Below are 14475 nucleotides of genomic sequence, written 5' to 3'. Positions count from 1 at the left end.
TGACTTTTTTCCCCAAATGACTAAAAAAGATGGTCCAACGTGGATTCTTTCAAAAGTGAGTTGAACTACGCACAAGATTTCTTGCCTTGCACAAAGAAATAGCTATGGTAAGATATCAGATGGACTTGAGTCTAAGGGCCCTTGTGTATACAGTGGCCCTCCTGGTGTGATCTCAGGACCACATTATTATAGAGGTCACACAGACTGGCTCAGACCAGCTGCTGATAACCTTGGTTTTTGAAACATTGTGACAGCTGGCCTATTATAACTCCCTGAATAACAATCTTGAAAACTAAATTTCCTCATATACATTTTGGTTCCAGAATGAGGGGCCGTACCTATTTAGTCCCATGGGAATAACCTCGTTTGAATCCTAAAACCCAAAGCATAAAAACTGAAGAAATAATTAATTTTGAAGTCTCAAATTAACCCTTGATCTTTCGTGGTATTTACAGGAACAATATTGATTGCTATCAAGTTTTTTTTTTAAGTAAACAGTTATACAAGGAAATATAGAACTACATTATCCAATTCATTTTAAGCTGCCACTAGATGGGGTCTTTAGGTCTTTGCCAAACTAACTCCAATATGTTATGACCTTAAACTAAAAGAGCAGTAACTTTTTCGGTAGCACTGTTACGTAATAATTAATAATCTGTATCTATATCCAGATAACCATGACATTATCTTCATTCGAGTCAATGTCATGTCTATTTTTAATTGAAATGTATGTTATTAAATATTACAAATTGGTAATAGTAAATGAAATCTATATCATTTTCACTATATATTCACAATAACCAATTAGAAAATATAATTTATGGCATGGTGCCATTATAAGGTTTGTAAACTAAACCAAGGTAATTCTAACATGGCTTATACAGAAAATTGTTAAATATTATTCAACAATATAAAAGTCCTGAAAGACGAAAAGGTATACAATGTTTGTGAACAAAAACCTAAATATCATATAGGTCTCTAGCAAATTAGATAAATGCAAATTAAAATGCCAATACAACTTCTGTATAAATAAATGAGGTGATACAAAATCAGTACATAATAATTGAAGATTTACAACTGTCTTCAATTGCTTTATACAGATTAAACTGCATACTATATAAATACAAAATAGTAGTAGAATAGCAAAGATAAGACAATTGATTATTTGTGTGGGCAAAACAAATCTAATTCAAATTAAAGTTTTATCTCACTTGAATGAGAAATACACTCGAAGACAATTAAAACTTTGATATTCGAAACCATTCAAAGGAATGGGAAGAAAACGTAAGTTTCTTTTCATCCCAGATTTAGGAAGAAATGTTCTAGAAACTACAAAACACAAAGAAAAAATAGAAACTTTCCCACATTAAAATTTAAAACGTGTATTCAAGAAATACCAAAAATAAATAAAGAAAGGAAGGAAGGAAGGAAGGAAGGGAGGGAGGAAGGAAGGAAGGAAGGAAGGAAAGAAGAAATGTGAACATTCCAATTGTAGGGGAATTACAGCAAATGGTAATATCATTTATGACAGGTTACTCCTGAGGAAAATGGGAAAAAACCAGGAGAGTGTGGTTTTTGTTTCTCTGTTTCTGTTTTGTTTCAGTACAAAATATGTGAAAGGGATAGTCAACGAGGGTTTGATCTCAGATCTGAAGGGCTGAGAGGCAGGTACATGTATTTACCACATGCTGCTCGAAAGGAAGATCTTGCAAAGAAACGATCCACTCAAATGCTGGTTTGTGTCATTCCCATTTCCTGGAACAGTCCAGGCATTGCTATTTGTATCCACCATACACTCCTGTATACCATAAAGGGATCTGTGGTGACAGTGATCACTTCTTCCCCTTCCCCCAATGAGGGTCATAGCTGAAGGTCACAGTCTAAGTGTACAAAAGCAATTAAACCATGACTGTCTCCATTTAACTTGACAAAAAAAGGAAGGCTCATGCAGCCTCCTGGTGCTCAGTAAACGCCTTCTGACAGCTGCCAGGGAGGTCTGTGCTCTGCCCTCTGTCCGCTCCGGTAAGGAGAAACACGACAACTGCTTTTTAATAAAAGCTTCAGTAAACAGACTCTGAAAGTTGAAATTGGAATTATTTAACTTCTGTTAGTGTGTCAAAAAGTTTTCGGGACATAACCCCTAACAACTCCCTCGTGAACCGAAAGTCAATATATTTTTACAGCGCTTGACTTTTCGTGGGATAGCTTTCACCTCTTTTCACGATAGGTCAAAGCAAAGCACGTATTTGAATCCCTTTCATCTGCTATCCCATTAACAGAAAATATTCTTTGTGTGTTCAGTGCCTGTCACATCTGAAGAAAGGGGGCAGAGGTAAGGGGAGGGGAGGCAGGAAGGGAGAGAAACAGGAGGGGCTCGCTCCGAAATCTGCAGTTGATTCACCCTGAGAATTGAACTGACACTTGTGTTCATTCTCCGTGACATATAGCTTCTGTGCAAAATGCCACACAAATATATGTGCACCCCTCTAGGGCTTTTATTTCACAAATTGGGAAAATGAAATTTGTACGGGGGGAACGTGATTTGAAATATGAAGTACGTCTCTTCTATCAACACGCAAAAGCTGTCACCAGAGGGCTTCATGACATCATTGTCCTCAGGGCCACCCCTAACAGGCTAACAATCTAGACGTCACTAGGTACTGCTGCTAAAGATGTGGCAACCATAGGAAGGCCCTTCCCCATCCTGCTATGGTAATTAACAACCTGCTGAGAAATTTACCTTTAATTTCCAAAGCTTCAAGAAGTTGAGGTGCTTAGCTGAGTCTGTTCTCCCTGCTGGTCTCCGGAGAGACGGAAATAAAGATTCTGAGACCACGTTAGTGGCTACGCTCACGTTCCAGGTACTCGCCAAGCTTTCTGTGCCGTATCATACTGACTTTTTCACTCCAGGCCTGAGTGGGAGGAAGCCAGCCGTTTTCCAAACAAGGAAGCAGAGATCAAGTAATTCTGTAAGAAGTCAATTGGGGGTTGCTACTCGAAACTATCTCTTTCCACAATACACACGTATGGGCACAACTATGGCCCTTGCTGAAAAAGTTGCACGTTGTGACCAGCAGCACAGTGACGGTTGACGGAGAGCACTGGAGTTCCTACTTTAGATAAACCTCTCTTCACAGTTCTCCTGCAGGGGGTGCTACGTGGGAGGAGGCCGGAGATCAGCAGGACAGGCAGAGGAGACTGTAGGAGCTCCATGAATACGATCGAAGTATGTGTTGTGTACACGTACAGCAACCTTTTGTAGGAGTGCGTGACCTGATTTCATGGTGTCTTTCTTTATAGAGGCCAACGTGGTGATCCTTGTAAGTTGTGTAGGGTCACCCAAGATACCCAAGAGGAACCGGGCCAGGATGAATTCTATCCACTCAATATCCAGCCTTGGGCTTGAGGTTAGGGAAATGTCAATCCCGACAGCAGACTCCTGACCCTCACCAGCCCAAAGTGATACTTCAGTGGGTGGTTGCCCACGGCGTATTGTTGCCGGGTAAAACAAGCTTTAAATTCACCAGGGTGAGGGAGGAAAGACACGCCACCAAACACCTGGAGGTTCCAAATTGCTCCGTCTGAAAATTAAGTTGGCAAATATTTATTTGGGTATTAGGTTACCTTAAAGCAGACAAGAATTCTAATCTATCCTAGGACAAACAGTTAGACCCCTTCTTTCAAAACTAAATGTCAAAATATCATTCTGTTAGGAATCCCCTGACAGAAACTAATGCACTTTAAATTCTATCAAGGGTCAAAATGGAGAAGGAGTGTGGGAGACACTTTGAACACGGTAGGTAGTCTTGCATACAGCTAAAGCATTTTAAGTCTGCTTCCAAATGTTCTCGGGGTTGAGTAACAGGAGAAACTCAGCTGCGAGATAGTGACACACCTCCCATGTTTTGCCAGGAGCAGCTAGTGAGTCTGCGACCTGTGCCATTGACTTTCTGATTTAAAGGGGAAAAAAAAAAATGTTTGAAAGCTTTGTCTGCTGCACTGCCGTGTAACTGCAGACACCGTCTTCTGTTTGTTCTTCCTGCTCTAAGCCTCCGTTCATGTGTCTCCTTCCTGTTAGGGAACTAGGGTCCCTAGAGTAAAAATATTACTGACAACTACAAAATGAACACAGTTTTAACCGTCTTGGGAGCTGCCAGTACGGTTGTTTCTGGCTATCAGCAAGGAGCCAGAAGATGTTAAATTGACATCTGTTAGAAAATAGTTTTCAAAATGTAGAAAGGAGAAACAGATGATACCATTTTTTTTTTTTCTGTTTTTGGCTCGAACTGAGAAACTAGAAGATCACACCAGATGTGCAGGGATGTTTCTCTGTAAACACATGCTGTTTCCTGAGAAATAGCACACTCAAAGGCAGGGGTCAGAGAGGCACTCCTCAAAGTGTACTTTGGGTTTTTGTTTTTTTTTTTTTAAATAAATTATGGGTTTCTATTGTGATTAAGAATCTTACAAAGATCTAAGGGGCAAGAACAGTGAATTCGATGTTTTCACAGTTAATTGTGACTTGTATAAACTCAGTTCCCTGTAGAACTGATTAGTGGGAGATCTAAATAAAAGCTTGAGGGGAGACACACCACGACAAAGCCCTGAGACAGCTTTGGATGGAGCGACTTAAAAAAAAAAAAATGAGGACACTAGCTTCAGTGGTGTGACTGACACATTTATCACAAGTCTCTCGCCCCTCGAGAGGGAGTTGCGGAAGCAAACACAACCAGGAAGTAGTCATTTTACATCCAATTCTCAGTATCCGCTCCTCTCCATCGGGCGGCTCCCTGTGCCCTTCCATATACACCATTCGTGACTGGATTGGTTTCAGAGAGCGTGTGGGGATTCTAGGCTGGTGGCTGTAAAGACTGGGTTGAGGGTTGAGGGTTGAGCACACCACCCACGTTAGGCCAGTCAGATACATTCTAAGAAAAGGTTTCCTTGGCTTGATCTAAAATTTTCAGGATATAATCATCGAGCTTTTGGCTGAGGGTATTTTGGGGTTTTTTGTTTGTTTCATTTTGTTTTTGTTTTTTGTTTTGGTTTTTTTTTGCCCCCATGAAGAAAGGATTCAATGAAGAATAAGTCAGCACAGAGAAGAACAGGAAGAAGGGAGAATTAATAAAGAGAGAGACTTCTGAAAACTCACAACCGTGGGACTGATTGACTAGTGAACTTCCAAATTCCGAGTTAAGCCGGGTTGCCCCCTTGACTCAGGTCTAGTTTCAACCGGAGTGTCATGCTCCTTGCAATGACGAGACTATGACCACAGTCAAGACTGTGTAATATTTCTGTGAGAAATCATCCTCTGTTGGGAGCATTAGAAAAGTCTCACGGAACATGCCGCTCTGGGCAGGATCATGCAAGATGCTAAAGTGGAACAGAAAGATGCAGGCAGAGGGGTGCTGACGGTGTGGCCTTAGAACCCAAGCTGTTGGTTCAGTTGGGGCAGGGGCCAGCGAGCAGGGGCCAGCCACGGAGTCTCCGGAGAGCAGGTGGCATGAAGGACTCTGGGTGGCTCTGTTCCCTCAGGAACTGTACGCATGTCCAGTGCAGTCCAGTGTGCTCCCTTTACTTCCCGGCACTGCATTTGATGAGGGTATTCAGGAATAATAGGTATGTTTCGTGTATCCTGGCATACATCCTGAAGCCTGCATGACTTAGATGGCGTGCCCGGCGGTAGCAGACTCAAAGTAGAGGTGTCAGCCTTTGGAGATGAGACTCCCCCCGCCCCCCCTCCCTCCAGTGACAAAATCCTGGCCACCATGGAAATTTCTTCCTTTTGAGCCATTAACTCAAGAACTGCTAAGCGTGTGTGTGTGTGTGTGTGTGTGTGTGTGTGTGTGTGCTCCTCTAATATTTTTTAAGCACAGTCAAAAGGACCTGTTATCTCAAAAGCACTTACGTGTTAGAAATAACGAAGGGTTTACACAGTGGTGTGCTGTCCCTTATGCGGTTTTGTCACTTGTTGTATACGCGCCGATGTTTTGTATTCTCTTTCACTGTTTCTTGTCAATGCTGCGTGGGCTGCTTTAAAAGGTTTTCATGGCCCACTTGTTAATCCAGCACTGAAAATCACTGTCCTGACAGTGCCGGGGACCACCAGCAGGTGTCACTGTGGGGGACGACGCCTGCGGAACAGCCTCTGCAGCCTATGCTGGCAGCGGCCACTCTCTAGGGACAAGCAGTCTCGCCTCCGGTGTTTAGTGTCTCGCCTTAGTTTTTAAGCTTTTTTGAAAGGGCCATTTTATCGTATGGTTCTACAGTTCAAAACATAGAAACGTGTATGGGGAAATCGCGGTGAAAGGTATCCCACTTCCAAGCTGCTCTCACCACAGGCAAACCTGTTTCTACCTTCATGCATTTCCCCCCAAGGATGTCTTATGCAAATAAGCACACTAGCGCAGTCTTCTCCCTTTATCTACAAAAGGCCAGCTTTATTGTGCTTTTGTTCTGCTCGTTTCTTGCCTTTTCTTAATACACTTTTCAGGGTTATAACGGAGGGATTTCTTCCTGTCCGTGACTTTATGATACTGTACACCATGCCTTTATTCAATTTGATAACTACTCACAAAGTACGTGAGTTGTCTAGGCTTGTCCCCGGTTTGTTTATGGAAACAGCTTACGTATCTATTACGGTTGCCATCTTCTGAACTCTCTCCAGTCATCAGATCTAAGACAGCAACTGAGCTTCATTATATTTCTTCTGTCAGTCGCCTTGCTCTTTCCTTTTTTTTTTTTTTTTTTTTTTTTCTTTTTTCTTCAGAGCTGGGGACCGAACCCAGGGCCTTGTGCTTGCTAGGCAAGTGCTCTACCGCTGAGCTAAATCCCCAACCCCGCTCTTTCCTAATCCCACATTGCCCGCACCAGTCATGCAGAGGCCCTTGGGACTCTCTCTGTACTTGCTTGGTGTCTGGTCATCTAAGTATTTTCGAGCATTGGGAACTAGACTGCTGTCTGTCATGACCACATCTGGCATCTCCTGGAGTCTTTTGTCCCTCTAGACTTCTACCTTGGCAGAACTTGGAAAAATAAATTGTCAAAATGAGGTTAAAACTATTTTTCGCATTTATTAATTAGCTTCAATTTCACATATGTTTATTCAAAATTCACATTCCCAAGAAACACACACACATGTACACACGTACACACACACATTTTTAACAAATAATATATTTTTTTACGGGTTTCCAATCTCCAAAGAAATCATAGACCCTGGCCACCAGCTTGAAGTTCTGTGATACTTTTAGGCTTCTCCCAAATCTCTGTTGTCACATTGTCTGTCTTAAGTTTTAGGTCCTGTTGACCTCAACCAGTCCTTTTTCATACTGGCCCCTTCCCTCGTGTTGAAGATAAACTGCTCTGTTACTGAACTGATTTTCCTGTTCTTCTAGTCACTAGATTTGTCAATGGTTTGGCGTCTGTCTCAGGACATTGAAGAGACCAGTGCCTACTGCTTTTCCCGGGTTCTCAAAATGTGGGTCGTGACCTCCACAGGGGTCATATATCAGGTATTTACATTGTAACTCATAATGGTAGCAAAATTAGAGTTACGAAGTAGCAATGGAAATAATGCTGTGGTTGGGGGTCATCACAACAAGAGGAACTGTATTAAAGGGCTGCAGAGTTAGGAAGGTTGAGAATCCCTGCTGGGGATGAAGAAGAGCTTAAAAGTGAGCTACTTTGTAGAGATTTTGAGAGGAGGGTACTGTGGCAGCATGAATAGACCCGTACAGGTCTAAGCCAGACAGGATCCCAGGGCTGGGAGGGGAAGGGGACATGGGCTCCCATCCCTAACCAACAATCTATTTCCTATTGACCACCATTCACAAAAGAAAGAATACTTTTCTCCATCGGAGTCTCACAGGGTATATAAACCACACCAAAGGGCAAGTCCCATACCAAGCAGTAGGAGGTCCACAAAAAACAAACTCAATTCTCTATTTGGAGATATCTTCTTGTCTCATGTTTCTTTGTTTGGGCATTGTGTGCCTTACCGGTTTTTTGCTTGTTAGTTATGATTTCTGATTTTGTGTATTTTATGTGTTTTGTGTGTTTTATGTGTATGGCTGTGTGTGTGTGTGTGTGTGTGTGTGTGTGTTTAAAACTTCTCCCTTTTTAAATGCTGCTTTGTTTGTTTCTTTTATTTGCCTGTTTGTCTCCTAAAGAGAGAGAAAAAGAAAGATGGATAGATGAGGAGTGATGTGGGAAGGAGCTGGGAGGAGCTGGGGGAGGTGAAACCCTGATCAGAATACATTATATGAAAACAAATATTTTCAGTTTCAAAAAAAAAGTGCCTTTTTTTTTTTTAGCTTTTTGTTCTTCATCCTCCACTTCAACCATCCACGTTGGACAATCAACGTGAGGAATTCGAGGGACGTGAGAGGCTCGAGGGACGTGAAGGAAGAGAGAGAGGCAAGGGACGCGAGGCGAATTGTTTTTGGACGTCCATCTGTTTTGCCTGTTTATTATTTGGACAAAGCAAGACTTTGCATCTCCTCTGATAGTGAGGCTCCTTCTCAGGGTTCAGCTGTCACTTGCCGAGACTGTAGAGAATCCAGAAGCGAAGCCAGAATCCATAAATACTGTACCAGTGTCAGGCCAGCCAAGCCGGCTGCCGTATATAACCCTCAGCCATACCCAGTAGGTCAACCCACAGACCTCAAATGACAGCTACACGGCTCCCTCCAAGTGCTCTTCATGCCGAGGAAAAGTCTCTGTGTTGGATCTACGGCCACAGATTCCCTAAAGCACTCCGGTTGTTTTTACATTCGTAAAGCAAAGCAAATGTTTCAGGCTTCTCCGCCGGGATCTTATCGTTTGGAAAGAAACTCGCTCCAGTGCCGTTCAAACTAGACCCTGTGAATGGAGGTTGGGGATTGATCCTTCTTTAGGTTAGAGATGCTTCCGGAAGAGATACATTTTTAAGTTATGAGAATAACTCATTTATCTTTGTGACATTTATAGAGAGCTTTATTAGATATAATTTAATTTTTTTGTTAGTGTAAGTTCTCAGCTATCAAATGCTAGCGTAGTAAAAGCTGTGAGACTGTCTTTACTGTGGAGACGTGCAAACCGTGTTTGATGATATGTTTTAAGCATTAAAACTAAAATTACGACGGGAAGCTGGGGCTCTCGCGAACCTATGGACTGAGAAGTACATTCTTCTTTTTTTTTTTTTTCCTTCGGAGCTGGGGACCGAACCTAGGGCCTTGCGCTTGCTAGGCAAGCGCTCTACCACTGAGCTAAATCCCCAACCCCGAGAAGTACATTCTTATACCTCCAGTCCTTCCTTACTTGCCAAGTCCAATCGAGATAAAAACAAATCGAAGCATTAAATCTTGAAGGCAGCAAATAGGCCACGTTATTCATAAATTGTGCAAGGTGTCCAGTGCTGTATAAGCAAGAACCGGAACTAGAAAGACTCAGTGATGACCACAGAGTCTCAACCACAGAGGTTCTGCTTTTACAAGTCTAGCTGGGTCTAGAGAAAATACCTTCCGACGATCTGACTTGAGAGTGAGCGTGCTCAGTGCCTTTATACTGCCGTTTCCGGTTCTTTTCCTAAACCCAACAGAAACCTGTGGAGAGAATATATTGTGTGTTGTATGGATGCATCGCCTGTCAATTAAAAAGCCTGTGGCCAATGGCGTAGGCAGGAAATGGGAGGTGGGACATCTGGGAGGATAAAGAATTCTGGGAGAGAGCAAGGCAGATATGCTGGGAAGATGTGAGGAGGTGGAGACAGGAGACAGGTAACCAGCCACGTGGCAGAATGTAGGTTAAAATGATTGGGTTTTTTTTTAGTTATGAACTAGTAGAAGAGCCTAGCCGTATCGCCAAGGTATTTGTAAATATATTTTGAGGCTGAATCTTATTTATGGGAGCACGGGGTTGGGAGGCAGAACCAGGCCTAACTCCAACAGAAACCAGACTTTCACAGCTCACGGTGTAAATGGGTTAGAAGTAGGGAACTGACTTTGACCAACAGTCACTCAGCTGAACTACAGGGGCCTGTGCCCCAACATGACACAGCATAACCTTAAGCAAAACCTGGGCAACTGCCCAAATCCCTGAGTCACCAAATCGTAGACAGAATTCTTCCTGTATCAGAATTTTTATCCATTTTGTTGTTCCGAGTCGTAGTTGTTTCTGGGTTACTTTATTTCTTCAGGATAGCCAAGCCTGACCAACAGCAATCCAGAAGCAACCTTTCAATATAAAGAATGAAAACACTTATTTGGTCTAGTGGGGTTAGCTGAAAAAGAGTGTATTTTTTAAATGTTTCTTTAAAAAAAAAATCCTAAAAGTTATGACGCTCTTACAAATTGTTGTATTCTCATAATAGAGACTGAATCGAGTGAGGGGCTTTGGACACGCATCCTTCTTAAAGAGACTCGCGGCCTTGTGGGCCGGCTTCACGGGCTGCTTCACAGATGGACTCCATCATCTCTTTGATGTTTGAAACTATTAAATTGAAACATAATACTTGTCCTCTTTAGATCCTTTTTTATGAAACTCGACCGTTGCCTACTCAGAGGACATCTCCAAAAGGCTAAAACGGCCCATGTTCTCGGAAAATCATTTTAAAGGGCTTGATTTATAAGACTATATTTTATATGCTTCGCAAAAAAGTAAAAAGGCCAAACATTGGGGAGTTCATTTTTAAAATCCTGTTTCTGGATTTTTTTTTTCCTTTAAAAATGAAGTAGAGTTCATTCTAGGCCGCTCTGACAAAAGTGATAAAGTGAACTCTCTCCACCAAGGCCACAGACAAGCCTGAAGGAGGTCCTGCCTGGAGACCATACACTCAGGCACTCAGGACTGAGCTTTTCCAGTGAAGGACTTTGAAACTTTATAGAGACAAAAGGGAAAGAAATACCCCAAAACCTTCAAGGACAGCAATTGAGTGGCATCAAAAATACAAAGTTAACATGTAAGGAGGAACCGATATTTCACACTCACCCTTTTTGGTTATAGAGAATATTTGTTTAAAATGTCACTTACTTAAGGGCTCCTTCAGATTCCTCTTGAAAACCAGTCGTTCTTCCTTCGTTCAAATGTGGTTTATTCTATCAATAGAAGTACGGAGCAGTGTCTGGAGACACACTGTTCAAAATGTATGAGATATGTCTTAGGGCTTTATGGCTCTGAAGAGACAGCATGACCATGGCAACTCTAATAGAAAAACACTTCACTGGGGCTGGCTTACAGTTCGGAGGTTTAGTCCATTGTTGTCAAGCTGGGAAGCACGTTGGCCTGTAGGCAGACACGGTGCTGCAGAAGGAGCTGACTGTTCTACATCTTGGTCCACAGGCAGCAGGAAGTGACCTGAGACACACTTCCTCCAACAAGGCCATGCTTCCTAATAGTGCCTCTCCCTATGGACCCACTGGAGGGGAGGTGCATTTTTATCCAACCTGCCACAAGATAGATTTGGTAATTTTTGTGATTTAAAACGACTTTGTGTCTTGAGATGGGGGTCCCACTTGGTCTTCCCAAATGATCTCATCTATTCTCTTCTGTTATCAGTAAAAATCTTGATTGGCAGTGATGGAATTTGTGGGTCAAGCCTTTTTGGAAGAGAGAAGTTTGTAGGACAAAGAGGAATAGGCTCAGGAGTGGGATTTCCACAAGGGGAAAGGGACAGATAGACACGGAAGAGAAACAGGAAAGGGACAGATAGACGGAAGAGAAGCAGAATGTTGTGGAACAACTCATTGGCTGTCTGAGAAATACTGGCAGGCCCCAAACTATGAATGAATAGCAAAGGCAGATGCCTGATCCTGGGGATTGTTCTGCTGAATCGGCCAGGCAGATTATAGATAATGAAATGAGAGAGTCGAGGAGGGACTGAGTCTGTCAGTAGTGAAAAACAAGAATAAGAGTGAAGGCTGTCAGGTGCCTGGAGAAACAGCCGCCAATCCCCTGCATCTGTCCAGGTGACTCTAGGGTAGGGGAGGTTGCCCCAGACGCACTGAAGACTGTCTGTCTGTCTGTAAGCTCTCTCTCTCTGGTTCCAGCTAAGTGTTGCAGCAGAACTAGAGGCTCATTAGTTTCCCAGATGGAAGGTCTTCATTTTTTTTTTGTTTGTTTCTATTGCATTTTAAACCCATTGACCACAGTCGAGACCCGTTAAACGGGAGCTGCTCTCAGCAGAAGGTAAGCAGCATGGAAATCGTTGCCATGCTTGTGGATACACGTCTAAGAATAGACACTTTCATTTGCTTAGACCTCTCATTCTCCCAGCTGAGAGTCCCAGTCGCATCCAGAAACCAGAATGCGAAGAAGCAGATTTTAATGGAGCTACTTGCCAGTTCCCGGGAGGACAGCTGGACCACAACATGTTTTTGCCCCATAATGGAGTAGTTTTCGTGAGACTTTGCATTGGATTCTTCTAAGCTGATCATTCCCTATCTGCAAGATCCCCGTAACTACCTCTGCAGGGGACTGAGAACGGGAATCGCCCACTCCTCTCCCAGCCCGGGAATCGTCGTCCTGCTCCACCACTTAACTGTCCAGACGTCCTTGTCCTCAGTTTTGCTAAGCCCGCGGCTTGCATGAGGAGCCAATCATAAAGCTGCTTGCGAAGAGCCGGGTAGACTTGCGAAGAGCTGGTAGAGACTTGCCAAACTTGACCCGGCTCTTAAATACTTACAGCCCTTCCTTGGGGGAAATTGACAGTCGTTACATGTCCTCACTAGGAGGGTGCAGCTCTTCCAGAGAAGGGTACGGTGACCCTGGCATGCTGTACTGAATGAAGAATGACAGCCATGACTTACCAAAGCCACATTCCCATGAGAAGAAGAGTGCATTACCTGGAAATGCCAGGGCTTTCTGGGCTGTTGGAAGTTTTCAGGACCGTCCTCCCAAAGGGAGTAGTGTGGGCGGAAAAGAACCGTGTGCCCTCGGACTACAGAGAAGAGCTACCGCCCAGTCTTTCTGTTCTGCGCTCTGTAATCACCTCAACTTCGACCTTGCTGAGTCTGTCCCTCACCAGCCGCGCAGCTCCGTGTGCGCAACCTCCAAGATCCCTTTCAAGTCCGCGATGCTGTGATTTTTCTCGTGATAGCTTTCTCCAAATGTGCGGATCCTATCTGGCTTATTTGAATGGAAAAATGGGGTTTTTGGGTCTCTCGGTCTGTTTTGGTGATCTTTAAAAGGAGAGCGAAACTGTGTGATCAGGGAGAGGAAATCTTCTCTGACGCTAATGGAAGTCCAACAGTAACTCTCCCGTTGTCCACTGATGATAGAGGAATGCTATCTACACGTGGGCTAATTTTGTTCGCTGCTGAACTGGAACAGATGCAGTAAACCCTGCCTGCCTTAATGTCCACCTTCATGTAAGAGGCAGAATAAGGAGAAGCAGAGGTCTCTGTAGCAAGTAGCACTATGTCTATTCATATGCTGTTGTTTTAAAGATTTTCATAAAAAATATATAGATAGCTATGGTGTGGTTTGGGGAGTTACAGTTGATAGAAGAAAAAAGAAAACAAAAAAATAAGAACCAAGATTTGGAAGTTCAAATCAGGATTGAGAAGTTTGATATGCATATTAATATTATTGTTTAATCATGTTACCTCAATTAAATATTAATATGCATGTTAATAAAATTAAGGCTTCAACATTAAAGTTAATATGATAAAGTTAGCTTATTAAGTTTTGGTTTATTTAAAATCTTATTAAATTAATAAATAACGTATTAAATAAGTTATTATAATAAAGTTAAGTTATTAATATGCACAGTGCCTCCCCACCACCGAGCCTCTCAGTAAGACATTCATACTTCACGTCTCTTTATGTGCCTTTATTCCTGTATGTATGAGGAGTCTCTCTTTTTACTATAAAAAAGGGAACACAGCAAACACACTTGGTTTTACCTGTTTCCTCACCAACACTACAGATTGAAAATTAAGACATGTAATGTCTCTGTGACTTCCCATGTCTAAGTCCGGTCCAATATGACTCTTTTTTTTTTATTTTTTTTATTTTATTTTTATTAACTTGAGTATTTCTTATATACATTTCGAGTGTTATTCCCTTTCCCGGTTTCCGGGCAAACATCCCCCTCCCCCCTCCCCTTCCTTATGGGTGTTCCCTTCCCAACCCTCCCCCCATTGCCGCCCTCCCCCCATAGACTAGTTCACTGGGGGTTCAGTCTTAGCAGGACCCAGGGCTTCCCCTTCCACTGGTGCTCTTACTAGGATATTCATTGCTACCTATGGGGTCAGAGTCCAGGGTCAGTCCATGTATAGTCTTTAGGTAGTGGCTTAGTCCCTGGAAGCTCTGGTTGCTTGGCATTGTTGTACTTTTGGGGTCTCGAGCCCCTTCAAGCTCTTCCAGTTCTTTCTCTGATTCCTTCAATAGGGGACCTATTCTCAGTTCAGTGGTTTGCTGCTGGCATTCGCCTCTATATTTGCTGTATTCTGGCTGTGTCTCTCAGGAGCGATCTACATCCTGCTCCTGTCGGTC

General features: G+C 42.9%; 1 long non-coding RNA gene across 1 annotated transcript; it reads left to right on the top strand.

Moving 5' to 3' along the window:
* The first annotated feature begins 9716 nt into the window (after positions 1 to 9716).
* LOC148003878 (uncharacterized) lies at positions 9717 to 13746 on the top strand. The gene is made up of 2 exons (XR_015629803.1): positions 9717 to 9758; positions 10352 to 13746. It is a non-coding gene; the product is annotated as an uncharacterized LOC148003878 (long non-coding RNA).
* The last annotated feature ends 729 nt before the right edge of the window (positions 13747 to 14475 follow it).

This window comes from Rattus norvegicus, chromosome 9 (assembly GCF_021556685.1).
Source record: "Rattus norvegicus strain SHRSP/BbbUtx chromosome 9, alternate assembly SHRSP_T2T, whole genome shotgun sequence".
NCBI classification, from domain to species: domain Eukaryota; kingdom Metazoa; phylum Chordata; class Mammalia; order Rodentia; family Muridae; genus Rattus; species Rattus norvegicus.
Note: the sequence above shows the minus strand (reverse complement) of the source record. Positions and strands in the feature narration are given on the sequence as shown.